General features: G+C 41.8%; 1 pseudogene; it reads right to left on the reverse strand.

Annotated features, from left to right (window-relative positions):
* Positions 1-25,753, reverse strand: part of LOC115416924 (cilia- and flagella-associated protein 44-like) — a 35,342-nt pseudogene extending 9,589 nt beyond the window's left edge.
* Between the last annotated feature and the right edge of the window lie 764 nt (positions 25,754-26,517).

Consider the following 26,517-nt stretch of genomic DNA (forward strand, 5'->3'; position numbering starts at 1 on the left):
CTTGCGTCAGAAACTCCTCAAACTTGTTGTCTTGGCCGAGCGAGGCGTGGAAGTCGTCCGCCAGCGCTTTAATTTTGTCCTGCAGCTTGGAGATGAGTTTGTGCTTGGACTGAAGGTGTTCCTTATATTCCCCCAGTTTAGACTGACAGGAAACAGAAGGAAACAAAGAACAACAGTTTAGACTGACAGGAAACAGAAGGAAACAAAGAACAGTAGTTTAGACTGACAGGAAACAGAAGGAAACAAAGAACAACAGTTTAGACTGACAGGAAACAGAAGGAAACAAAGAACAACAGTTTAGACTGACAGGAAACAGAAGGAAACAAAGAACAGTAGTTTAGACTGACAGGAAACAGAAGGAAACAAAGAACAGTAGTTTAGACTGACAGGAAACAGAAGGAAACAAAGAACAGTAGTTTAGACTGACAGGAAACAGAAGGAAACAAAGAACGACAGTTTAGACTGACAGGAAACAGAAGGAAACAAAGAACGACAGTTTAGACTGACAGGAAACAGAAGGAAACAAAGAACAACAGTTTAGACTGACAGGAAACAGAAGGAAACAAAGAACAACAGTTTAGACTGACAGGAAACAGAAGGAACAAAGAACAACAGTTTAGACTGACAGGAAACAGAAGGAAACAAAGAACAGTAGTTTAGACTGACAGGAAACAGAAGGAAACAAAGAACAGTAGTTTAGACTGACAGGAAACAGAAGGAAACAAAGAACAGTAGTTTAGACTGACAGGAAACAGAAGGAAACAAAGAACAGTAGTTTAGACTGACAGGAAACAGAAGGAAACAAAGAACGACAGTTTAGACTGACAGGAAACAGAAGGAAACAAAGAACAGTAGTTTAGACTGACAGGAAACAGAAGGAAACAAAGAACAGTAGTTTAGACTGACAGGAAACAGAAGGAAACAAAGAACGACAGTTTAGACTGACAGGAAACAGAAGGAAACAAAGAACAGTAGTTTAGACTGACAGGAAACAGAAGGAAACAAAGAACAGTAGTTTAGACTGACAGGAAACAGAAGGAAACAAAGAACGACAGTTTAGACTGACAGGAAACAGAAGGAAACAAAGAACGACAGTTTAGACTGACAGGAAACAGAAGGAAACAAAGAACGACAGTTTAGACTGACAGGAAACAGAAGGAAACAAAGAACGACAGTTTAGACTGACAGGAAACAGAAGGAAACAAAGAACAACAGTTTAGACTGACAGGAAACAGAAGGAAACAAAGAACGACAGTTTAGACTGACAGGAAACAGAAGGAAACAAAGAACGACAGTTTAGACTGACAGGAAACAGAAGGAAACAAAGAATTACAGCAGCAGCAGGTGTTTACTGTCATATCTGGTAACGGACCACTGTTAGATAGTGAGAGAGAGAGGAGAGAGAGAAAGAGAGAGAGACAGGGAGAGAGAGAGAGAAAGAGAGAGAGAGAGAGAGAGAGAGAGAAAGAGACAGAGAGAGAAAGAGAGACAGAGAGGACAGGGAGAGAGAGAGAGACAGAAAGACAGGGAGAGAGAGAGAGAGACAGAGAGAGAGGGAGAGAGAGAAGGAGAGAGAGACAGAGAGAGTGAGAGAGAGGGAGAGAGAGGGAGAGAGAGAGACAGAGAGAAACAGAGAGAGAGACAGAGAGAGAAAAACAGAGAGAGAGAAAAAGAGAGAGAGAGAGAGAGAGACAGAGAGAGAGAGAAACAGAGAGAGAGAGAGAGAGAGACAGAGAGAGAAAAACAGAGAGAGAGAGAGAAAAACAGAGAGAGAGACAGAGAGAGAGGGAGAGAGAGACACTGTCCATCACCTGTCCGTCACCTGTCCATCACCTGTCACCTGTCTGTCACCTGGCCACGCCCCTCTGTTCTATTTTTGGTCTGTGACTGGTCGTTCCTGGCTGTTCTTTTCAGAGTTCATCTATAAACACACCTTGATGCTGCTCTCCTCCCTGACACGTTGGCTGAACCTCTGGTTCAGGTCGTCCTCGGTCTTCTGGAAGTCCTGGAGGACCAGCAGGTCCTGGTAGAGGGTCAGCTGATGGAGGTCGGCCCGCTTCAGCTCCAGGTCCAGGCGGAGCTTGTGGTCCAGCAGCAGCATCAGCTGGGCGTCGAACAGACTGACTGACGTTTCCATCTGAGGACCAAAAACACAGACTCAGCAGCAGCTTGGTGTGACAGACCGAGTCCCAGACTGGACCCAAGACCCCAGACCTGGTCCAAAAGATGGACCGAGTCACAGACTGGACCTAAGACCCAGACCTGGTCCAGCAGATGGTCCTGTTCGTATTTCAGTCCCAGGTGGTTCTCCATCTGTAGCCCCGCCTCCAGCTCACTCAGCTCCACACCGTCCTCCACCACTGACTCCTCCCCCTCTGACTGACTCGTACTCTTCTCCTCCTCCTCCTCCTCCTCCTCCTCCTCTTCTTCCGTCCTTTCCTGTCCCTCCATCTCTTTGTCCAGATACTCCAACAAACTCGGACCTCCCTCCTGGTCCTGGTCCTGGTCTGAAGACCTGATGGTAAATAAAAGTGAATGTCCTGTGCTTTCATTTTATCAAACACTGCAAATGCTTTACATGTTTCAACTAAAATCACTTTTACTCATTTTTAAATTGAATTAGTTCATTGTCCTTTATAAACCATATGGACATAAATATTGGGACACATCATGTCTACAGCTGTCAGATGTCCTGTTCATGAGGATCTGAGATAAAAACATCAATATTTCCTAAAAGTTTAATGGTAGATTTTTCTTTCTCAGTCAGATGTGATGAAAGTAGATGGTTAGATGTGGAAGAAAATCATTATTTACAGTCAGAGCAGGAAAAATATGATAGACATTTAGAGGAAGAACATTTAAAATAAGAGTCATGGAAGAAAAACTCAATAAAGCTCAAGTCATAAAAAAAATAAAAAAAATTTAAAAAATAAAACAAAATAAAACTCGTAAAATGAACTAAACCTGAGGCCAAACTGAAGACACAGATGAAAGTAGAGCTGGCGTAAACGGCGCTGTCGTACCGTTTTCCACTCAGCTCTCGGTATCGCTGCAGCGTGCTCCGGTCGTAGTGAAGCCTCTTCTCTGGCGCCTCCTCTGGCAGCATGCGGGGTAGCTGGGGGGCGGGGTTCTGATCGTCAGCCGACAGACGCCGATGGACCCTCCGGAGCTGCCGAGCCTGCGCCCGGAGACGAGCCAGGAGGCGGAGCTTCGAGTCCCTCAAGGCCACAATCCGACAGTTCATGTCGGTCTGCGCCTCACGGACCTGGAACAACCAGAACCGGGACATGAGGGTTTACAGACCCAGCTGATCAGAGATGAATACAATGTCCTTTTATTTAGTTTTTTTATACAGGATTATATATGCACTATACTGTCAAAAGTATTGGGACATCTGCCTTTACACACACATGAACTTTAATGACCTCCCTTTCTAAATCTGTAAGGTTTAATACGCCGCCGCAGACAAAACTGACTAAAATGGTCATCAGTACAAAGGACAACGACCCAAACGATCCAAAAAATGAACAAATAAGAAACATGTTAAAAATAATGAGCGACATGACCAAAATAATCAGCTAAATAAAAAAAAAACATTATTTTACAACAAAGTGAACAAAAATAACAGAAAAGGAAAAATTTGTCAATGAATGAAAATAAAATGACTAAAATTATCAACAGAATGAATCAAAATGACTAAAATAATGGACAAAATTAATAAAAAAGAACAAAAACCCAAAAATGACCGAATGAGGGCCTGTCCCAGTCCTTTTGTCCACTCAGTGTATGGAACATGCCCGGCTCTCCGTGTTGTGCTCGGTACCTTTGCCTCCAGGTCCCTCATCTCCTCTGTCTTGGTCTGGACGTTCATCCTGCCCTGGCGTTTGGACACGGTGTCACGTCTGATGTCCTCCGTGGCTTCGAGGACGGCCTGAACGTCCAGCGGATCCTCGAAGTCGTCGTCCGGCTTCTCTGCATAACTGAGACGCCACAGATCTGACCATCAGAGACTCAAACAGAGGCTGGAGACTGCACACACTGAACACCACTGAACCCACAACAGACCCAGCACTGCTTCTGCGGCACTTCCCAAATGAAACCGTCTTTCTATTTAACATTCATTCATTCGTTCATTCAATCATTTATTTATTTATTACCTTTTATTATTATAGAATCCTCTGTATTTTGCATTAGTTCAATAAAAATCATGTATTTTCCCATATTTAATTCACTGATCACATACACTGTAAAACAAAAACAAAAAACTAAGAAAACGGTATTATTCCAGCAGCAGGGGTGCCGAAAAAATACTGTTGAATAACGGAAAATAACCATCTCATAAAATACGGTCATTTTCCATAATTAAAATACAGTTTTTTGTCCTAACTTTACATGAGATTTTGCATATTTTTGTCTTTTTAATGTTTAATAAAGAATATTTACATGTATTAAAACAATCAAATTACCTATATATATATATATATATATATATATATATATATATATATATATATATTTTTTTTTTTTTTTTAAATATATATATATATATTTTTTTTATATGAATAATTTTCAGTGAGACTCAGTTGTCCAATCCACAGATAAAAACTGTATTTGGACAGTTTATCAGTGCTTCTACATGTTATACATTCACAAAAATACATTTATTCTACATTTTTGTTGTGAAACCTCCTGTAATTCCTCCTACAACATGCCTGTTGGACCCTATTCCATCCAACCTCTTACAGTCTGTTGCCCCTACTATCACAGCACCAATCACACATGTGATTAATGCTTCACTGACTTCAGGAACATTTCCTACAGTATTTAAACAAGCGCAGGTAACACCACTACTCAAAAAACCTTCCCTCACCCCCACTCAAGTGGAGAATTATCGACCAGTGTCACTCCTCCCATACCTTTCTAAGACCATCGAAAGGGCTGTTTTCAAACAGGTCACAGAATTTCTCTCCCAAAATAACCTCCTTGACATCAACCAATCTGGCTTCAAAATCGGCCACTCCACTGAAACGGCTCTGTTGTCTGTGACAGAAGCCTTGAAAGAGGCTAGAGCAGCAGCCAAGTCTTCAGTACTCATTCTACTGGACTTATCAGCAGCATTTGACACTGTCAATCATGATATCCTGTTATCCATACTCTGGAACATGGGCATCACAGGCCACGCACACTCCTGGTTTCCACCTTACCTTACTGGTCGGTCCTTCAGTGTGTCCTGGCTAGGGCACACATCAGCAGTTCACCGCCTCACCACGGGGGTCCCCCAAGGCTCTGTGTTGGGCCCCCTCCTTTTTGCCATATACACCACCTCACTCGGTCAGATCATCCACTCACACGGCTTCTCATATCATTGCTATGCTGATGATACCCAGCTCTATCTGTCATTCCCACCTGATGACTCCACAGTCTCAGTGCGGATCTCAGATTGTCTCTCTGACATATCTGCATGGATGAAAGCCCATCACCTTCAGCTGAACCTGTCCAAAACTGAACTGCTGGTCTTCCCAGCTAAGCCAACCATACAGCAGGACATCTCCATCACTATTGACTCCATACCTCTGGCTCCTACCAGTGTAGTACGTAACTTGGGAGTCATGATTGATAATCAGTTGACCTTCACGGATCACGTTGCCTCTGTCACCCGATCATGCCGTTTCACTCTGTTCAACCTAAGAAAGATCAGGCCATACCTAACCGAACAGGCCACCCAGCTCCTGGTGCAGACTATGGTTATCTCCCGTCTTGACTACTGCAATGCTCTTCTAACGGGCCTCCCAGCTTGTGTTGTCAAACCACTACAGATGGTCCAGAATGCAGCAGCGCGTCTGGTCTTCAATCAGCCTAAAAGGGCACATGTCACCCCCGTACTCATTGAATTACACTGGCTACCCATAGCTGCCCGCATCAAATTCAAATCTTTAATCCTAGCCTACAAAATTCTCCGTGGGTCTGCTCCTGTCTACTTAGGTGCACTAATAAAAGCTTATGTCGCCCCACGACCACTCCGCTCGTCTGGGGAACGTAGTCTGGTGGTCCCCAGACCTTGTACAAGACAATCCAGGCTCTTTTCATGGGTCGTTCCACGTTGGTGGAACGCTCTACCAAGTGCTACAAGAACAGAGTCATCCCTGCCTATCTTCAAGAAGCTCCTGAAGACCCAGCTCTTCCGAGAGCACCTCCTGTCCTAGCACTTTCAAACATTCCATTTTAAATATTCTAATAAGGTTTTTCCCAGGACAACCACAGATTCTTTCACGATTATCTCTGGACCTGCTGCGGTGGTCCGGCCTCTTCCCTGCCCTCATCATCACCACTCACTTATCCTCAACCGCCTCCATGTGTCTCCCCCTACTCCCCCCTTCTCCCCCTCTCCCCCAGTCCCTATCTCTATCACTCTCTCTTTTTCCCCTTCTCTACTCTCTCTCTTTAACCCCAACTGGTCAAGGCAGACGGCCATCCTCCAGGAGTCTGGGTCTGCTCCAGGTTTCTGCTGTTAAAGGGAAGTTTTTCCTTCCACTGTCACCAGTCACAAGTGTTTGCTCCAGGAGGATTCTGTTGGGTTTCTGTAAATTGACTTAGAGTCTGGTTTTGACCAACTCTATATATAAAATGTCAAGGGATAACTTTTTTGTGATCTGGCGCTATATAAATAAAATTTGATTGATTGAGTGATTTAATTGGTTTTCCCCTGTAAGTCGCTTTGGAAAAAAGCGTCTGCCAAATGCGTAAACATAAACATAAACATAAACATAATTACACAAGATATTTGTCAATGAACAAACAAGTCTTGTTAAACTGACAGAACAAATACTTCTTTATGGTTAATTGTCAGTAATTTTATCTTGTTTTATTTATTTATTTATTTATTTATTTTTTACAATATTAAACTTTAAATTAACAGATTTATCTCATTAATAGAAAAAGAAATATTTGTGAAATTACGATATATTTGCAAATGTATTTTAACTGTATTTTTCTGTGAAAAAAAGAAAACATTTCTTTTAAAAAATGGAAATTTTATGGTTATTCACAGTTACAGTTTTTCGTGTTATTTTACATTTGATGTGTAAAATCACAGTCTATTTTGTCATTTCATTGAGATTTTCCTGTATCTTAAAATTACAGGAAAATCTGTAAAACAGTGAAACAGAGAAAATGAGGAAAAAATTACTTTTCAGCAAATCTGTCATTAACTGAACATAAATCCAGTGTGTCCATCCACTGTCATTGATCCAACTCCATGGGTTTGACTGGAGAATCAATGTTGGAGAAGACGATGGTGTCAAACTCATTTTAGTTCAGTTCCACATTCAGTCTAATCTGATCTAAAGTGGGCCGGACCAGTAAAATAATATAAATGATAGGATAAGAACTTATAAATAATGTCAACTCCAAAGTTTTTTTCTCTGTTTTTGAGTGAAAAAAGTCAAATTCCATAATGAAAATGTTTACATCTACGAACCATACTTGAACATAACATGAACAAATATGAACCTAAAAATTCTTAAGAAAAATCAGTGCAATTTTAATAATATTACGCATTAGTTTATACATGTGCATCACAACGTACAGATCACAGCGGATCTACAAATACACAAAACGTTTAGTAACAGGCAGAATATTGGTACAATTCCACATACTTCTCTTGTGAAATTTCAGGTTCTCCACATTTTTTGTAAAAGGCTAATATGTAAATATAAACATTTCTGTGTAATTTTACTTTTTTTTTTTCACTAAAACAAAGAGAAAAATTTGTAGCTCTCATTATTTATAGGTTATTCTGATAGTATTTTACTTGTTCTGACCCACTTGAGATTGAATTCACCTATGATTTTTACTTCCTTGATTGTTCATATCTTCAGTGTAATTTTTGCATTTCATAAATTCATCCTAGGGGCCAGATTGGACCCTTTGGCGGGTTCGGATTTGGGCCCCAGGCCGCATGTTTGACACCTGTGAATTAGAGGGAACAGCTTTTGTTTTCTGGTGGTAATGAAAATTAAGAAATTAATTTAACTTAATTATTAATCTTGACATAATGCAATTATGGAAGAATAGCAGGTGGTGGCTGTTAGAGAATGGTGCATGTTTGTACTGAAGAAACAGACCAAACTAATCAAATCAGGATACAAAGGGAAAACCCTGGTGTAAATGTGCTGTTGAACTGTGGTGTTTGTTCGGTGTCGCTCTTACAAACGCTTCCATTCCTGCTTCCTCTTCTCTATTTTGGCTCGGGCCTGTTGGGCTTTCTCTGCCGCCTTCTGAAGCCTCTCCACCTGCCGGTCGGCCAGCTTCACACCTGCAGGACCAGCCCCCACCAGGGGGCGCCACGCCGCCTCATCTGGACAACAAACGGATGTCAGGTCTATACAGCCTCTGCCCGCACCAACCAGTCAGCACGCAGCTCACAGCCACGCCCACCCACTGTTATAACTGTATGTAATGATGTTTTTCACAATGTCACAATTATTATTTTCATGTTTCATGCTGAACTGTTATTGTATATTAGAACATATCACTATTTTAGAGTTTATGTGTATTAGAGTTTTTATTAATGGTAGACCGATAGATTGTTTTTTTTCAATATCGCCCATCAGCCTTAATTTCTTTTTGAAAGTCAATATTTGATCAGTAGTAAAAATGTTCTAAGATATTTGATCAGGCCCCTCTGTGGGCAGCACTTGAAGATCAATAAATGTTCAAACAGTACTATGTGCATGTGTATTAATAATTTCATTTATGTTGCTGCATAAAAATCTTAATTATCTGAGTGTTTCAATTGCATTTTACGGTCAATGTGCTTCAAAAAAAACAAATTGGCCTTAAATATCGGCCTCAGAAATCAGCTGCAGATATCGGCCATCAGCTGACCAGATTTTGAAAAATCGGCATTGGCCTTAGAAAAACCCATATCAGTCAACCTCTGGCTTTTATTATTCTTTAGTTTTCTTCCTGCCTATGCCAGTTTTCCTCCTGAAATCGATAAACATACAGTTAGTTTTTGTTATATTTCAGTGCAGGTAGGATTCCTGCTGATACTGACTGGATCATCAGCATACATACTGATAGTTCTGTTGTCATGGTTACTCTGACTCATGTTTGTGTAGAGAATAAAGAGTAGTGGAGCCAACACACAGCCTTGTGGAACACCACTGTTTGTTCAGACTGTACCGTTGAGCCTTACTCTGTGTCCGAACGGGTGGATTCTGGGTTTTTAACCAACAACCAGAGTATGACTCAGATCAGATGTTGTTTCAGCTGAACTGTCAGGTTGGGTTGGACTAAATAAAAGCCTGGTGTGTGTCCCATTAAAATCTAGAGTTTGGTGTTGAATCGCAGATGGAAAAGTTTTTTTACCATTAGACTGGGTATTAAAAGTGGGTGGGGCTACCATGATACCGCCCATTAACTTTTGTATCACTTCTGTGAAGCCAAGAGTCTGTGTTTTGGCCACCTTGCATTTTTAGTGCCAAAAGTGATCATATTTGGACAAAAGGACAATGGGTAAAACACCAAACACTAGTTGACTGATATTGTGGAACTGTAAACGTCATCAGGCGGTGAAACAAAGTCATTTTACTGGATTTACTGGAACTTCTGGAGGTTCTAAGTTGTGGCAAATGAACTGTCAATCACACCCGTCAATCAGAGCAGACGTCACCGCCTCTGATCAATACACCAGTTACAAAAACGTCCACAAGTCAGAACCAGATTTGGACCAAACTATGAAAACACAACAGTACCTTCTTTGATGGTGTCGTCTTTTTCAGGGTCGGTTCTGGGTTTCCTGTGTTCCGCTGCAGCTGATTCGACGCCACCGCCGTCAGCGCTCACCACGCCCACGTGATGTAACGGCTGAGGCGGAGCCAGCACACGGTAGGTGGAGATTCTGTGGTCAGATCGGATGGCAGCCACGGTGACCACGCCCAGAGAGTCTTTAAACCTGCCCACAAACACACCCAGCCTTAAAGAGGTCGGTACCGGTTCAATAGTTTGTGTAGTTAAAGAGGTCGGTACCGGTTCAATAGTTTGTGTAGTTAAAGAGGTCGGTACCGGTTCAGTAGTTTGTGTAGTTAAAGAGGTCGGTACCGGTTCAGTAGTTTGTGTACCGGTCCAGTAGTTTGTGTAGTTAAAGAGGTCGGTACCGGTTCAGTAGTTTGTGTAGTTAAAGCGGTTGGTACCGGTTCAGTAGTTTGTGTAGTTAAAGCGGTTGGTACCGGTTCAATAGTTTGTGTAGTTAAAGAGGTCGGTACCGGTTCAGTAGTTTGTGTAGTTAAAGAGGTCGGTACCGGTTCAGTAGTTTGTGTAGTTAAAGAGGTCGGTACCGGTTCAGTAGTTTGTGTACCGGTCCAGTAGTTTGTGTAGTTAAAGAGGTCGGTACCGGTTCAGTAGTTTGTGTAGTTAAAGCGGTTGGTACCGGTTCAGTAGTTTGTGTAGTTAAAGCGGTTGGTACCGGTTCAATAGTTTGTGTAGTTAAAGAGGTCGGTACCGGTTCAGTAGTTTGTGTAGTTAAAGAGGTCGGTACCGGTTCAGTAGTTTGTGTACCGGGTCCAGTAGTTTGTGTAGTTAAAGAGGTCGGTACCGGTTCAGTAGTTTGTGTAGTTAAAGCGGTTGGTACCGGTTCAGTAGTTTGTGTAGTTAAAGAGGTCGGTACCGGTTCAGTAGTTTGTGTAGTTAAAGAGGTCGGTACCGGTTCAGTAGTTTGTGTAGTTAAAGAGGTCGGTACCGGTTCAATAGTTTGTGTAGTTAAAGAGGTCGGTACCGGTCCAGTAGTTTGTGTAGTTAAAGAGGTCGGTACCGGTTCAGTAGTTTGTGTAGTTAAAGAGGTCGGTACCGGTTCAATAGTTTGTGTAGTTAAAGCGGTTGGTACCAGTCCAGTAGTTTGTGTAGTTAAAGAGGTCGGTACCGGTTCAGTAGTTTGTGTAGTTAAAGAGGTCGGTACCGGTTCAGTAGTTTGTGTAGTTAAAGAGGTCGGTACCGGTTCAATAGTTTGTGTAGTTAAAGAGGTCGGTACCGGTTCAATAGTTTGTGTAGTTAAAGAGGTCGGTACCGGTTCAGTAGTTTGTGTAGTTAAAGAGGTCGGTACCGGTTCAATAGTTTGTGTAGTTAAAGCGGTTGGTACCAGTCCAGTAGTTTGTGTAGTTAAAGAGGTCGGTACCGGTTCAGTAGTTTGTGTAGTTAAAGAGGTCGGTACCGGTTCAGTAGTTTGTGTAGTTAAAGAGGTCGGTACCGGTTCAATAGTTTGTGTAGTTAAAGAGGTCGGTACCGGTTCAATAGTTTGTGTAGTTAAAGAGGTCGGTACCGGTTCAATAGTTTGTGTAGTTAAAGAGGTCGGTACCGGTTCAGTAGTTTGTGTAGTTAAAGAGGTCGGTACCGGTTCAATAGTTTGTGTAGTTAAAGAGGTCGGTACCGGTTCAGTAGTTTGTGTAGTTAAAGAGGTTCGGTACCGGTTCAGTAGTTTGTGTAGTTAAAGAGGTCGGTACTGGTTCAGTAGTTTGTGTAGTTAAAGAGGTCGGTACCGGTTCAGTAGTTTGTGTAGTTAAAGAGGTCGGTACCGGTCCAGTAGTTTGTGTAGTTAAAGCAGTCGGTATTGGTCCAGTAGTTTGTGTGCGGTCTGTACCAGTCCAGTAGTTTGTGTGCGGTCGGTACCGGTCCAGTAGTTTGTTGCGTGCGGTGCTCCAGCGCTCCTCCTTCCAGGCCAGCTCCTTCTGGACCTCCTCCACCTTTTGGACCTTCTGCTGTTCCGCTTCTTCAGAAAAACGTGAATCCAGCACAAACTCCTTCAGTGACACAAACACACAAACACCAGGACATTAAAGGTCGGCTGTCTGTTCGGTTCAGGTCCGGTCTGAGGTAAAGGTCCGTCTTCAGTCCACTTTAACCTGAACCCGTTTGGACTTCCCCTTCATTCGTTGTGCTCACTCCTTTGTTTCCATGGTTACCTGTGGCGGCAGGCGGACGTGCTCCGGCAGCGTCTGGTTCCTGTCCTTCAGCTCTTTAAACTTCTTCCTCAGATCTTCCAGCCTCTTCCGCTTCGCCGCCTTCATCATGTCGGCCTCTCTGCGCAGACGGTCACTCTCCATCTTCTGCTTGGCCGTCTCGATGCTGGACACAGGTTGGACAGGTGTTGACGACACAAAGAGAAAAAGTCAGCTGGTGTCTATAATAATTCAGTCATTTCCATCGGTGAATTAAAGGAGTAGATCAACAAATGGCCCGCAGCGCTGACCTGTAGGCGGTCGGGTCCTGGATGTCCTGAGCCACGTCCTCATTCTCCAAATCAACCTGTGACAAACAACACACACTCAACAAAACATCACACACACATGGACTGGATGTGGAAAAGTCCTGCTCCAACACTGGGTCATATTATTATTATTATATTTGGTTGTAGGTCAAATGTGTCGGTGTGCATTTTGTACTCACTTGGTAGAAGGGTGTTAGTGTAGGAATTTAACACTGTTTACACTAGTCTCTTTTCCATTGATCCTCAAATTGCGTGAATATGACTTAAGCATAAAAATGTACCTGATGGAAAAAACAACAATTTCACCAAAACTCTCATTTTTCAATTAAAAGTTTTTGCGCTGGCAAGAGGTGGTTTTTCAGGAGTAGCGCAATGTGTATATCACGCAAAACTGCAATGGAAAGACCTTTTTTTGCAACTAGAGTCACGTGAATAAAAAAAAAAGATCTTGACGGACGTTACAAGAGAAGAAGAGTTTTAAAAGAAACATGCTGCAGTATGTGTGGACACACCAGTACACTCAATCATTTAAGAATTTAGTACGAGATAGAGGGGTAATATATAATAATAATGAATATATCTGTAAATCAACATATTTATGTTCGTTGCCATGTTATGGAATGACTTCTTGTGTCATCTCACAATAATAAATAAACAAATCATAGTATTTGTGATTTAATGGAAAAACAGACATTACGCCCTTCTGTTTTTTCATCATTTAGTAAATATCAGTAAAGTTTTGCACAGATGTCCAATGGAAAAGTGACTACTGTGATGATGTTAGTGGATGGACCAGAATTTTAAAAAATCATGCAAAAATGAACAGTCGAATTCTGACCTAAAACAAAATGTGAAAAAATGATCTGACCTTTAATAACAGGAAGTGTAAAGTGTGTATAATATGCTCACCTGGATACTTAGTTTGACATCAATAATATGTGTGAAAATGATGATAGATCAGATGAAGCTAACACTTATCCTTCAGTTTCATGTCAAACTGAGCTGAAACCCTGCTGGTGTCTAACAGCAGATTCCACACTGACCCTGGGTGAAGGTACATGGGCCTTCGTCCTCTGCAGCTGCTCTGGAGGAAGGAGCTGAAGGAGAAGATGTTGCCGTCATCTCCGCCGTCAGCACAAACAGGTCGTCGTGGCTACAGCCGACATGTCGCAGGTGTCCGTAGTGGTTGTCGTGGATGCTGAGCGCCCAGTAGGCCTTCATGGATGTGAGGCCCACGTCTCCGTCCTCCAGAGGATAAACCCTGATGAAGCCTGAGTTCATCCACAGAACAGCAGACGCCTGTTGGAACTGATTCACAAAACCCCGGGTATCAGGCCCATCGAACCTGAAAGACGAACCCTCAACAAACCCTGAAAGACGAACCCTTAACAAACCTGAAAGACGAACCCTTAACGAACCCTGAAAGACGAACCCTTAACGAACCCTGAAAGACGAACCCTTAACGAACCCTGAAGACGAACCCTTAACAAACCCTGGAAAGACGAACCCTTAACGAACCCTGAAGACGAACCCTAACGAACCCTGAAAGACGAACCCTTAACAAACCCTGAAGACGAACCCTTAACAAACCCTGAAAGACGAACCCTTAACAAACCCTGAAAGACGAACCCTTAACGAACCCTGAAAGACGAACCCTTAACGAACCCTGAAAGACGAACCCTTAACAAACCTGAAAGACGAACCCTCAACAAACCCTGAAAGACGAACCTTAACGAACCCTGAAAGACGAACCCTTAACGAACCCTGAAAGACGAACCCTTAACAACCCTGAAAGACGAACCCTTAACAACCCTGAAAGACGAACCCTTAACGAACCCTGAAAGACGAACCCTTAACGAACCCTGAAAGACGAACCCTTAACGAACCCTGAAAGACGAACCCTTAACGAACCCTTAAAGACCCCGACGTCCACTGGCAACCAAAACCACCTACTGGTTCTAAAGGTTTAATACCAATAATATGCCCAGGGTATAATCTACCCACAGTGTTGGGAATAACGGCGTTAAAATAGCAGCGTTACTAACGCCTTTATTGTTTTACAGTAACGGTAATCTAATTAATTACTATTTGAAACATTACAACGCCGTTACTGGCAGTGAAATGTGGTGCGTTACAATGCACTGATGTCTAACTGCTGTTATCTGTCCTGGCTCACTCAGCCAGACACGAGAGATGTGACGTTCACGGACGAGTCGAGTCTTCTGAACGACTCTTTTCAGTGAATGATAAGAATTGACTCATTGTGAGCCGTTCATTAACGAGCCGTTCTTCTGTTCAAATTACCCACACTGCCTTCATGCTTCACCTGTGTGTCCATGAGTCTGAGCTGTCCACGCTGCCTTCCCCTGAACGACTAACATCTACGAGTCTGAGTTGTCCCAGCACACCCCATGCACTTGAACGCAGCTACGTGTACAGTTAATTTAGGAGAGGAGTTATCAGTGAGTCCGACTGACTGGACTGAAAACATTTACCACTGGATCAGGGAGGAGACTGAAAAAAGAGATGTGGATAACTGGAGGAGCATCTTCTTCCTATAAATGCAGATATGCACTATGTGGTGGAAAAGCTAGGCCCTGGTGGACCCCAACCGGGCCCTGGTGTACCCCAGCCTCACCACAGTCCTGGTCTTCAGTACCTGTCTGCTGTTCTACTCTATGAAACTGACCCGTGAAACACCTCAAAAATTAGTTTCTTTTACATATTGAAGGTTTTTCAAAAAAGTAACACAATAATTACTTTCCCTGGTAACTAATTTCATTTATGAAGGAGTAATTCTGTTACCTAATTCAATTACTTTTTTGGGAAAATAACTAGTAACTATAACTAATTACTTTTTAAAAGTAATTTTGCCCAACACTGTCTACCCAAGGCCATATATACCCCGGGTATAATCCAGCCTTGGCTGCTTTAGCCCAGGTCCTAGTCTGGACTGGGGTAAACCATGGCCTGGTACCCTGGGACAAAACCTCCACCACCACAAACACAGAACACCTTTTCTTACCTTTTCTTCGACGTCTGATGAAGTAAAGGTAAATGAGTGACAGGAAAACAGATGAAACCAGCAGAGTCTCATCACAACCTGGTACCTGAAGGTATGCAGAGAATGGGGTCCTGGTCTGAGTCGTGGACCGGAAGGGCGTCAAAGGGCTCGTCCCGGCGCTGATCCGGATCCCGGTCCTGCTCCTGGGTGAACTTACAGTGATAGAGGTAACCGGAGTCGTATCCTCCCTGAGGAGACAGAAGGACAGCAGGTTAAGCAGCGTCTGCACAGGTTCAACGGACGCACAGGCTCAGGTGTCTGTACCATCGACAGCCAGAAGTGTCCAGGCTGAGAGTAGAAGCCCACAGGCCAGAGGACTGGGGGGGGCTGGGGATGTGGATGGGGGGCAGCTCCTCCTCTTCATCCTCTCCTTCTCTTCCTCTGCTTCCACAGGTGTTTCAGACGGCTTCGACTCTTTCAGTTTCTCTTCTCTCTCTTTCTTCTTCTTCTCTTTTACAGCTTGGCGTCTTGCGATTTCCTCTTCTCTCTGAAACAGAATAATCTTGTGAAACTGAAACTTTTACAGCATAACACAATAATGACAAATGTCGCTGTTTCTTTAGTGTAGTTCTCTAAATGCACCAAAACTTTTATTTACTGTCAACGTCTGCACCAACCAATCCTAAAGGAGCGTCTCAAACAGTCACCACTTTACGTAAAACATATGATGCCATTGGCTCCAGTTTTGTTTTTTTTCTGTCTCTGTCCTAAAATATCTGTTTAGAATGTGAAGGATGCCGACCCAGGGTTCAGACAAATACCGCCACGAGGCTAACGATGTGCTGACATTTGCTTTAGAAACTATGACTCTTTTCTCTTTTTCTTTTGTTGTGTGTATTTTTATTTTTTGCTCCCTTGAATTTTCATTTCTATCTTATGTTGCGCAAAGAAGTCAATTAGTAAGAAGAAGGAAGCTTGTACCATTTCTATATGCAAAATAAATCAATAATAACAATAAAAAAAATTATCTTTGAGTTACTTTTCTTTTAAAGTTGGAAAAGATTAAGTTTTCCATTCGTGGACAAATTAATTTGTTTTATCAACAATGGAATCCTTTTTTCTCTACTGTCAACAAGAGTGTCCTGCTGTCTCCTACAGGGGTTGGACAAAATAATGGAAACACCTAACATTGTGGCATCATAGAAGGTGTTTCCATTATTTTGTCCAACCCCTGTATGTCCTTTTGATGGAGACGTGTTGTTAGTTTATGTTATAGTAACTCTGAATCAGCCCTGAGTATTGGAAAGAAGAGTTGATAAGATTATTTATCTTGTTATTACCTCTGCCAAGGAGGTTATGTTTTTGCCGGGCGTTGGTTTGTTTGTTTGTCTGCCTGTGTGCAAGATAACTCAAAAAGTTATGGATGGATTTGGATGAAAATTTCAGAAAATGTTGATACTGACACAAGGAACAAATGAATACATTTTGGTAGTGACTGGGGGGGAGGGGGTCAGCACTGATCTACCTTGGCGGAGGTCTGCCCTCTCCGAGTGCTTTTCTAGTTTTGTTTGTTTTGTTTGTTTTCTTCTTTTTTCAGGGTTTAATAGGTTTGTTGAATAATTTGTTTGTTATTTTACATATATACAGGGTGGGGAAGCAAAATGTACAATATTTTGAGGCAGGGATTGAAAGACAGTGTATGACCAATTAGTTTATTGAAAGTCATGAGAATTTATTTGCCACAAGAAAATTTACATAATAGAAAATGTTTTATTCTATGTGTCCTCCTTCTTTCTCAATAACTGCCTTCACACACTTCCTGAAACTTGCACAAGTGTTCCTCAAATATTGGGGTGACAACTTCTCCCATTCTTCTTTAATAGTATCTTCCAGACTTTCTGGTAATAGTTTGCTCATAGTCATTCTCTTCTTTCCATTATAAACAGTCTTTATGGACACTCCAACTATTTCTGAAATCTCCTTTGGTGTGACGAGTGCATTCAGCAAATCCACACACTCTTTGACGTTTGCTTTCCTGATTACTCATATGGGCAGAAGTTCTGAAAAGGTATGGATAATAGTGTTAGGTATGATTATGACATCAGTATATGTTTGGTTTCAAACAACTGACGTAGTGCCTGCTGAGAAAAAACAACTAAATGTTCATTGTAAATTTTACTTCCCCACCCCTGTACATATATATATATTATATATAATATATATATATATATATATATATAATATATATATATATATATATATATATTATTATATATATAGTCTGTGTGGTTCCTTATGAATAAGTATTTGTTTCTGTAAATGTATAATTTGAAATAATTAAAAAAAAAAAAATATCTTCATGAACCTGAGAATGTAAAAATTCTTCTTCTTCTCTTCTTCTTCTTCTTCTTCTTATTATTATTATTATTATTATTATTATTACTATTGTAAGACCTTGAGTCGGGACTTGATGCTCCTGAAGCTGAAGGTTCTGGTTCTCACATCGGGGAGCTCAAAGGTTTGTTTGGGCTCTGGGTCTTGGGATCCGGACTCTGGACCTCAACCACGTGACCGCTGGCACAGAGGACGAGCAGCGTGTTTTTCCACCTGAGGACTCAAACATTCACGTGTGAAACAGAGCGGACCGGCTGACTGAACTCCACAGCTGAAATGGTGAAGCCACTAAAAACATGATTCATTATGATAGTCCTGAATCAAAGCTTTGTTTCCTTACTTTCACACATTGGTTCCACACACACAAAATGTCTATATGTTGACTTTTCCCACACTGGAACCATCACTTACTTCTTAACCTCTGGTATCCATCCACACAAGTCCTTCTTAGTGTCGTACTAATGTCAGAAGGAGTTTTCACACTTTGTTTCTAACTTTTTTTTTTTTTTAATTTGGTATTTCATTAACTTGAGCAATAAACAAAAATACAAAATACTCCATAACTGTCATACTTTTAACCCTTTAAATGAGGGCTCTCAAACTCAGTTTCTTTCATGTTCCACATTCAGCCCAATTTGAATCTCCAGTGGGCCAGACCAGTAAAATAACAACAGAATAACCTATAAATAATTATTTTTGTCTTTGTTTTAATTGCAAAAAAAAAAACCCCCATTAATTATGAAAATACTTACTTTTATAAACTATCCAAACAAAAAAGATGTGAAATACCTAAAAAAAACCGAAATTTCTTCAGAAAAAATAAGTGCAATTTTAACAATATTCTGCCTGACTTATCATTTCTACATGTGCATTCTGGATCAGATCTACAAAGACACTAAACACTGAGGAAGAGGAAGAAAAGAGTTCAAATTGGGCTGAATTTTCTTTAGACATTGTTATTGTTACAGGATAGTTTGTAAATGTCAATATTTCATAATTTAATGTTATTTTTTGCACTAAAACAAAGACAAAAATTTGAAGTTGACATTATTTATAGACATAATGTAATATTTTTTTTACATCAAACTGAGAAGAAAATCTGGAGTCATTCTTTTTTGTCGGTTCTTCTGCTGTTATTATTTGACTGTAGATCATATTGGTCTGTATGTGGAACTGCAACTAAAATGAGTTCCACAGCCTTGACTGCGGAATTTTTGCACTTTTTGCAATTTTTGCAGGGGCTGAATTGGAATCTTTGGTGGGATGCATTTGGACCCCGGGCTGCATGTTTGACCCCTGATTTAAATGCCATGTTTGTAATGTAAACAAACCACATTTTTTAATGCGAAAAAAACCCAGAAAATTAAAAATAATAATAAATTGCATTTATAAAGCACTTTTCATTCAGCAGAATCTCAAAGTGCTACAAAGAGAAGACAGTCCAATAAAACTAAGATACTGTATCAGGAATAAAAGACTAGGTGAATAAAACAGAAAAAACAAAAAACACACAAAAAAAATGTTCTTACAATTTACGACAAAAATTGTATTAACCTCCTCAGACCCAGCTATGGGTATTCTGTCCACATTCGTGGACAAGAGTTCCACAACTTTATAAAAAAAAAAAGAGGAAACTGTCCACCACAAAGGACATTTCATAAAAATTTTAAAAACTGCATCTGAATAAACTGTTACATCATGATATTTCCAATATAGGTACTTATTTAATAAAAACAAAAAAAGCTTGTACTTTGCTGACATTTCCTGGGTCTAAGGAGGTTAATTACATTTATTTTTTCCTCCTGTCATCTGTCAGTGATTAACACCAACACTGGTTCATATTATTATTATTTCTGGCTCTTGGTCAAATGTTAAAAGTTAAATGTGTCAGTGTGTATTTTGTACTCATTGGTAGAAGGGTGTTAGTGTAGGAATTTAACACTGTTTATTATGGTATGGATTTAGTGGATGGATCAGAATTTAAACAATCAGACAAAAATGAACAACTGTTGAATTCAGACCAAAAACAAATTTAAAAAAAATCATCTTTTCTAACATGAAGAGTAAAGTGTACAAATGTGTTGAAGACTGAACTGACAGATTGTTTATAGACGTCATTGGACTGGTTTGGTGTTGTTTATATCTACAGATATTTTATATATACTTTTATTCTGTTGTTATTGTTATTTCTATATAATCTTTATTCATATCTCCTTTTACTTTATACTTTTTGTGTTTGTTGTGGTTGTTGTTTCAGTTGGTTCTGGAATACAGGACATGTTCTTTGTCATTTTCAGACAAGTCTTTTCACATTTTTACGATTTTTTTTCACTTGTTCAAATAACCGTTCAGTCAAATCAAAAACCATATTCAATAGATTAATCAATTACAAAAATCCTCATAGTTGCAGCTGTAAAATGTTGACATTGTGAGTGGTTGACAGATGGAGACCGGACTCACATGGCCCTGAGGGGACCACTCTAGACCCTGGACCGGCCCCGGGACCCGGATGAAGCCGACGGGCTCGTATTTTGTCACCGACGGTGAAGAAGAACACCGGTGCAGTCTGAGCTCTGGAGAGGACGAAGAGGAAGAGGATGAGGATGAGGAAGAGGATGGCAGAAAGTCGATCAAAAAACAGACCGACTTCTTCTAAAACCACGAACTGATTCAACCATCGCCCATTTGTTTTAGGACGTCTGTTTTCTGAGCTTTGACCTCCATGTTCCAGTCTTCTATGATCAGACACATACTCAGGACTACGTACATGAACCCACAGGAGCAAACAGATCTGTGTCAAGTACAAGTTATTTAGGTTTAATTACACATGAAACTTGTGGGATGATCAGGAAAACCTTCGGTACTGACGTACATGAATACAGTGGCAGTAGGACATTTACTGTGTGACCAGAATAAACACTTTTATGTGATTTAACTTTTATTTAACCAGGAAAGTCTCACTGAGATTAAATCTGTCTGTCTTGCTCTCTGTATATATCTATATCTATAGTATAGTATAGTAGGGCATTAACTGAAAAGTCGGTTTGTCGACACGTCGACATCTGTGGCACAAGTCAACGTTACTTTGGAGGAGTCGACTAGTCGTGTGTTATTCTCTCTCTTCCTTCCATCACCCGACAGCATCTGAGCCTTCATTCAGCACATGTTGATACTCTCATCTTTCTACATTAAAACATGGAGCACAGGGAGCGCTAGTGATGTGGATCAGCAGACCGGCCTCAGGTTGGTGCGGGTCCAAAAAAAATGTCACTTTATTTGCAGGGCGGGTCAAAAATTCCACAAAGTAGAAAAAAAAAATCCGACCCGTGCATCACTAGCGCAAGGCCAAGACTGACGGAAGAAGACGACTCAGAGTAAGAACTAAACTGACTGTGATCTAGAAAAACTCTGGTCTAATGTTCTGTGAACCATGGAAGCACCACCAATATTGAATAATAATGTGGATAGCCAGTGTGTTTGGATTATTCTGTTCATTTATTTCATGAAGACAATGCGCTCTTTTCTCTAATTTGCTGTGTGTCTTTTCTGCCGCTGTCTTAACTTTTTCCCACTTTATGTTGTTCAGTTAATTTAGAAGAAAATTCAAGGTGTTTGCCTCTGTTTAGTTTGGTTAAATGTCTGAGGAGGACTGTTGATGCTTGTGTCTTTCCAGTTTTTTTTACTCTGCTCTTTACTGTACATTGTTGATGTTCCAGTGAACGTTAGCACACAGTTGTTCATTGTTGATCAGCTGTGTGTCTGTGCTGTTCCTCCACTGTCAATGTGATGATGTCATCATACAATAAGTCGACTCGACTTCGATGTTATTGACAAATAAGTTAACCTGAAAAAAGTCACTAATGCCCTATTGTACAGTACAGTACAGTACAGATAGATAGATAGATAGATAGATAGATAGATAGATAGATTACATGACATTACATTATTTTTTAAATATTTTAAACATTGTTTGTCTTTTGCACTATCTTTATCCAACATAATCTAATCTAGTTAAAACTAATCTAATCTAAATGCGTCAGTTGTGTATTTTGTACTCACTTGGTAGAAGGGTGTTAGTGTAGGAATTTAACACTGTTTATAAATGGGATGATTTTAGTGGATGATCAGAATTTTTAAAAAATGAACAACTTCTGAATTCTGACCTGAAACAAATTGTGAAAAATTAATGTGACCTTTATAACACAAAGTGTGTATAATGTGCTCACCCAGACACTGGAGGTTCATAGTTTTTTCCCATCAGTCTTTCACTGTGTAACTTCTATTTGACTTGTTCTTACCCGGTTGCTAACATCTGTCCATTCCTCTCATAGGCCACAGCGGTCACAGTGCATTATGGGTTTGAAGGCCTGGTTGAGGCATAACTCCGCCTCTCCTTTGCGGCTCCTCCCAGTGACCACGTTCAGCTTGTGAAGGTCTTGGAGCTGCAGGAGGCGAACGACACCCGTCCTCGAAACCGGCCACCAGTAAACCCCCACTGGGGTTCACCTGAACAGAACATATGGAAGATGACGGGGGGTGGATGTATGGATGGATGGAGGTATGGATGGATGGAGGTATGGATGGATGGCTGGATGGATGGTACTCTTGTGCACTGCTCACCGGAGGCGGGGCCCATCTCAGAGTGGTCCCCTCCCTGGTTGAAGCGGCTGCATGTCAGCTCTTTTTTTGCCAGAAAGTCAAAGGACTCTGACTGAACCTGGAGCCGAAACAGATGGAGGTGGTAGGTCAGGGGGTGGAGGGTCAGGAGGTGGAGGGTCAGGGGGGTGGAGGGTCAGGAGGCGGAGGGTCAGGGGGTGGAGGGTCAGGATATGGAGGGTCAGGGGGTGGAGGGTCAGGAGGCGGAGGGTCAGGGGGTGGAGGGTCAGGGGGTGGAGGGTCAAGACGGGGAGGGTCAGGAGGTGGAGGGTCAGGGGGTGGAGGGTCAGGAGGCGGAGGGTCAGGAGGTGGAGGGTCAGGGGGTGGAGGGTCAGGAGGCGGAGGGTCAGGAGGCGGAGGGTCAGGGGGTGGAGGGTCAGGAGGCGGAGGGTCAGGAGGCGGAGGGTAAGGAGGTGGAGGGTCAGGGGTGGAGGGTCAGGAGGTGGAGGGTCAGGAGGCGGAGGGTCAGGGGGTGGAGGGTCAGGAGGCGGAGGGTCAAGACGTTGGAGGGTCAGGAGGTGGAGGGTCAGGGGGTGGAGGGTCAGGAGGTGGAGGGTCAGGGGGTGAAGGGTCAGGGGGTGGAGGGTCAGGGGGTGAAGGGTCAGGAGGTGGAGGGTCAGGAGGCGGAGGGTCAGGGGGTGGAGGGTCAGGAGGTGGAGGGTCAGGGGGTGAAGGGTCAAGATGTGGAGGGTCAGGAGGTGGAGGGTCAGGGCTTAGAGGTCAGGGTTTAGGGGGTCAGGGGGTGGGGTTTGTTTGTTCAGAATCAGGTGTGTGGTTGTCCAGTGGGCGGGGCTTACGGTCCAGGGCGGTGGTGGCCATCAGGTGGCTCCTCCTGGACACGTCCATGCCCTGACAGCTCCAGAGTGGAAGGAGAACAGACACTGTGGATCTGCAGACTGAACACACGTCCAATTCAAAGCCATGCTTCAGTTTTCTCAGTGTTTGTACATGTGGGTCATTAAACTACAGCAGAAACACCCACAGTGTTTGGTGAAGGACAGATCCAGTTTCCAGATGCCTCCACTGGAATCCTGCAGACACACAGACCAGGAGGGTTCCATGACTATTACACTCACCTTTATTCTGTATGGAAACAGAACTCATCTACAAACTGTTCTTTACAAAACTGAATAACATGAAAAAAGGTTCAGGGAAGAAACTGCTTCTGTAAACCACAGTGGTTGTATTTAGTGTGTCCACGTGTCTTTAACCCTTGGGTTCAGATAATATGAGCTTTATGAGGTTTTATACCAATAACAAAATGAAGAAAAATAAACAACATGAAGCAGAATTGAACAGAAAAAAATGAACAAAATGAACAAAACCAACATAAATAATCAACAAAATGAACAAACGCCAAAACTGAATAAAAATGTACAAATAATCAATAAATGAACAAAAAGGAAGTAAATAATCAACAAAATAAATACAACATGAATACATAATGAACAAACAAACAGTCACCAAATGGAATACATAATCAGGTGTGACTGAACTTGTGTCAGATGAATCAGGACACTGACATGGATCAGGTTCATCTCATAACAGTTATTAGAGTTGTTCTATCTGCAGAGAACCAGATGGAAATGATGCATCTGTGTCTGCGACTGTGTCTGTGTTTGTGTCTGCGTCTGCATCTGTGTCTGTGTTTGTGTCTGCGTCTGCATCTGTGTTTGTGTCCTGCGTCAGTGTTTGTGTCTGCGTCTGGCATTCTGTGTCTGCGTCTGCATCTGTGTCTGTGTTTTGTCTGTGTCTGCATCTGTGTCTGCATCTGTGTCTGTGTTTGTGTCTGCGTCTGCATCTGTGTCTGCGTCTGCATCTGTGTCTGTGTTTGTGTCTGCGTCTGCATCTGTGTCTGCATCTGTGTCTGCGTCTGTGTTTGTGTCGCGTCTGTGTGGGTGTCGACCTGAGCGAACCAGATTGAAGGTGTCGGCCAGGCAGCTCTTCACCGCCGACACCAGGCTGACGTTGTGTCCAATGATCAGCTCGTTCATGGGCTCCATCTCAAACCTGCCGCTGCTGCTGCTGTTCTGGACGTCAGCAGCGTCGATGTCGTCCAGGTCCCCAGCCCTGAACAGGTCCAGATCAGGGTTTTCAGAACAACAACGACACAGACAGGACTACATGTCTGACTGAAAGGTGACTTTATGTGGTAATTAAATGTCAACTGCAGGATTAACACATAGAATCAACAGTAACATGTATTTTCTGTGCGATCCTCATGAACAGGACATCTACAGCTGTAGACCTGATGTGTCCCACATACTTTTGTCCATACAGTGGATTTGTGTTCAACGTCTGCCGCTGTGTCACAGGTCAATACTCGCTGTACTTATAGTATTTGCACTTCGGTTCTTGCAACCAAGGTTATTATCGTTAACGAAAACTAACGAAATGACGAAAACTAGAATTGTAAAAACAATTTCAGTAATTGAAATAAATAAAAACTATAATTAAAGAAAAAAAACAATAACTAACTGAAACTGTATTGTGTGTTTACAAAACTAACTAAAACGTATAAAAATTCTGGATAAAATTCCCTTCATTTTCATCTTTGTCAATGTCAGATTGATATGAAATCGATTTATTTCCCTCAAGCAATTTTATCTGCTGGCACCATATGATATTTAAGGGTCCGTCACTTGTGTTCACTTGTGGTTTCCAGTCGTCTTCTGGTCCCCACTCTACCTGGAAACATGGAGACTAAAGTTGGGAGAAAGCAGCAGAGTCCTGTCTGGGATTTATTTGAATACGACGACAGAGAAGAAGAGAAAAGAGACGACAAAACTAAAACTAAACTAACACTGACTGAAACTAAGCATTTAGAAAATAACAAAACTAATAAAAACTAGCAAACCTGCTCTAGAAACAAATTCAAACTAACTGAATTAGAGAAAAAAAGTTTAAAACTAAATAAAACTAAACTAGAATGAAAAATCCAAAACTATTAGAACTTTGCTTGCGACCTGCGGCAGTCAGATGTTCGGTTCTTACCCGGACGGCGCCGTCCGAGCCCATGCTCATCAGCTGACCCTCCTCCAGGGCGAAGGGCAGGGCGGGTCCCAGCGTGGCAGCTCCGCCCCTCCTTGCGGCAGATCTCCACTTTGATGGCGTTTCCCTCCCACAGCAGCAGGTTTCCCCAGTCGGAGCCGGAGACCACCTGACCCACACAATCCACCCGTCACACCTTTCACACTTTCATTTATTATTTTGGTTTTAGACGTTAATGACGTGTGTTTTAAACCTGATCAGTAAAAGTCCAGCAGGACCACTGGTTTTTACTCTACACTTCAGTTTGATTCTTTGCTGATAACAGAACTTGCCTTTCCATCTGGGAGCTCCACGTAGCCTTCAATATCTGTGGCTGTGGTTTTCCCAAAATGTCCATGAGGCCTTGCAGTTTGAGTCCTGTGAAGGAACTGGCCATTTTCCAGAACCTGACGGAGAGACGAAAAGGACATGTTATTATTAAATGATTAGGGTATTTTACTCATATGGTCTTATATGGTCTTAAATTATTTTATGTGGTCTTATATAGTTGTATATGGTCTTCTGTTGAATTTCCCTCGGGATCAATAAAGTATCTATCTATCTATCTATCTATCTATCTGGTCTTATATGACCTTATATGGTTTTATTTGGTCTTATTTGGTCTTATGTGGTCTTATATGGTTTTATTTGGTCTTATGTGGTCTTATTTGGTCCTATGTGGTCTTATATGGTTTTATTTGGTCTTTTGTGGTCTTATTTGGTCCTATGTGGTCTTATATGGTTTTATTTGGTCTTTTGTGGTCTTATTTGGTCCTATGTGGTCTTATATGGTTTATTTGGTCTTATGTGGTCTTATTTGGTCCTATGTGGTCTTATATGGTTTTATTTGGTCTTATGTGGTCTTATTTGGTCCTATGTGGTCTTATATGGTTTTATTTGGTCTTTTGTGGTCTTATTGGTCCTATGTGGTCTTATATGGTCTTATTTGGTCCTATGTGGTCTATATGGTTTTATTTGGTCTTATGTGGTCTTATATGGTCTTATTTGGTCCTATGTGGTCTTATATGGTTTTATTTGGTCTTTTGTGGTCTTATTTGGTCCTATGTGGTCTTATATGGTTTTATTTGGTCCTATGTGGTCTTATATGGTCTTATTTGGTCTATGTGGTCTTATATGGTTTATTTGGTCTTTTGTGGTCTTATTTGTCCTA

The sequence above is a fragment of the Sphaeramia orbicularis genome, unplaced genomic scaffold (assembly GCF_902148855.1).
Source record: "Sphaeramia orbicularis unplaced genomic scaffold, fSphaOr1.1, whole genome shotgun sequence".
NCBI classification, from domain to species: Eukaryota; Metazoa; Chordata; class Actinopteri; order Kurtiformes; family Apogonidae; genus Sphaeramia; species Sphaeramia orbicularis.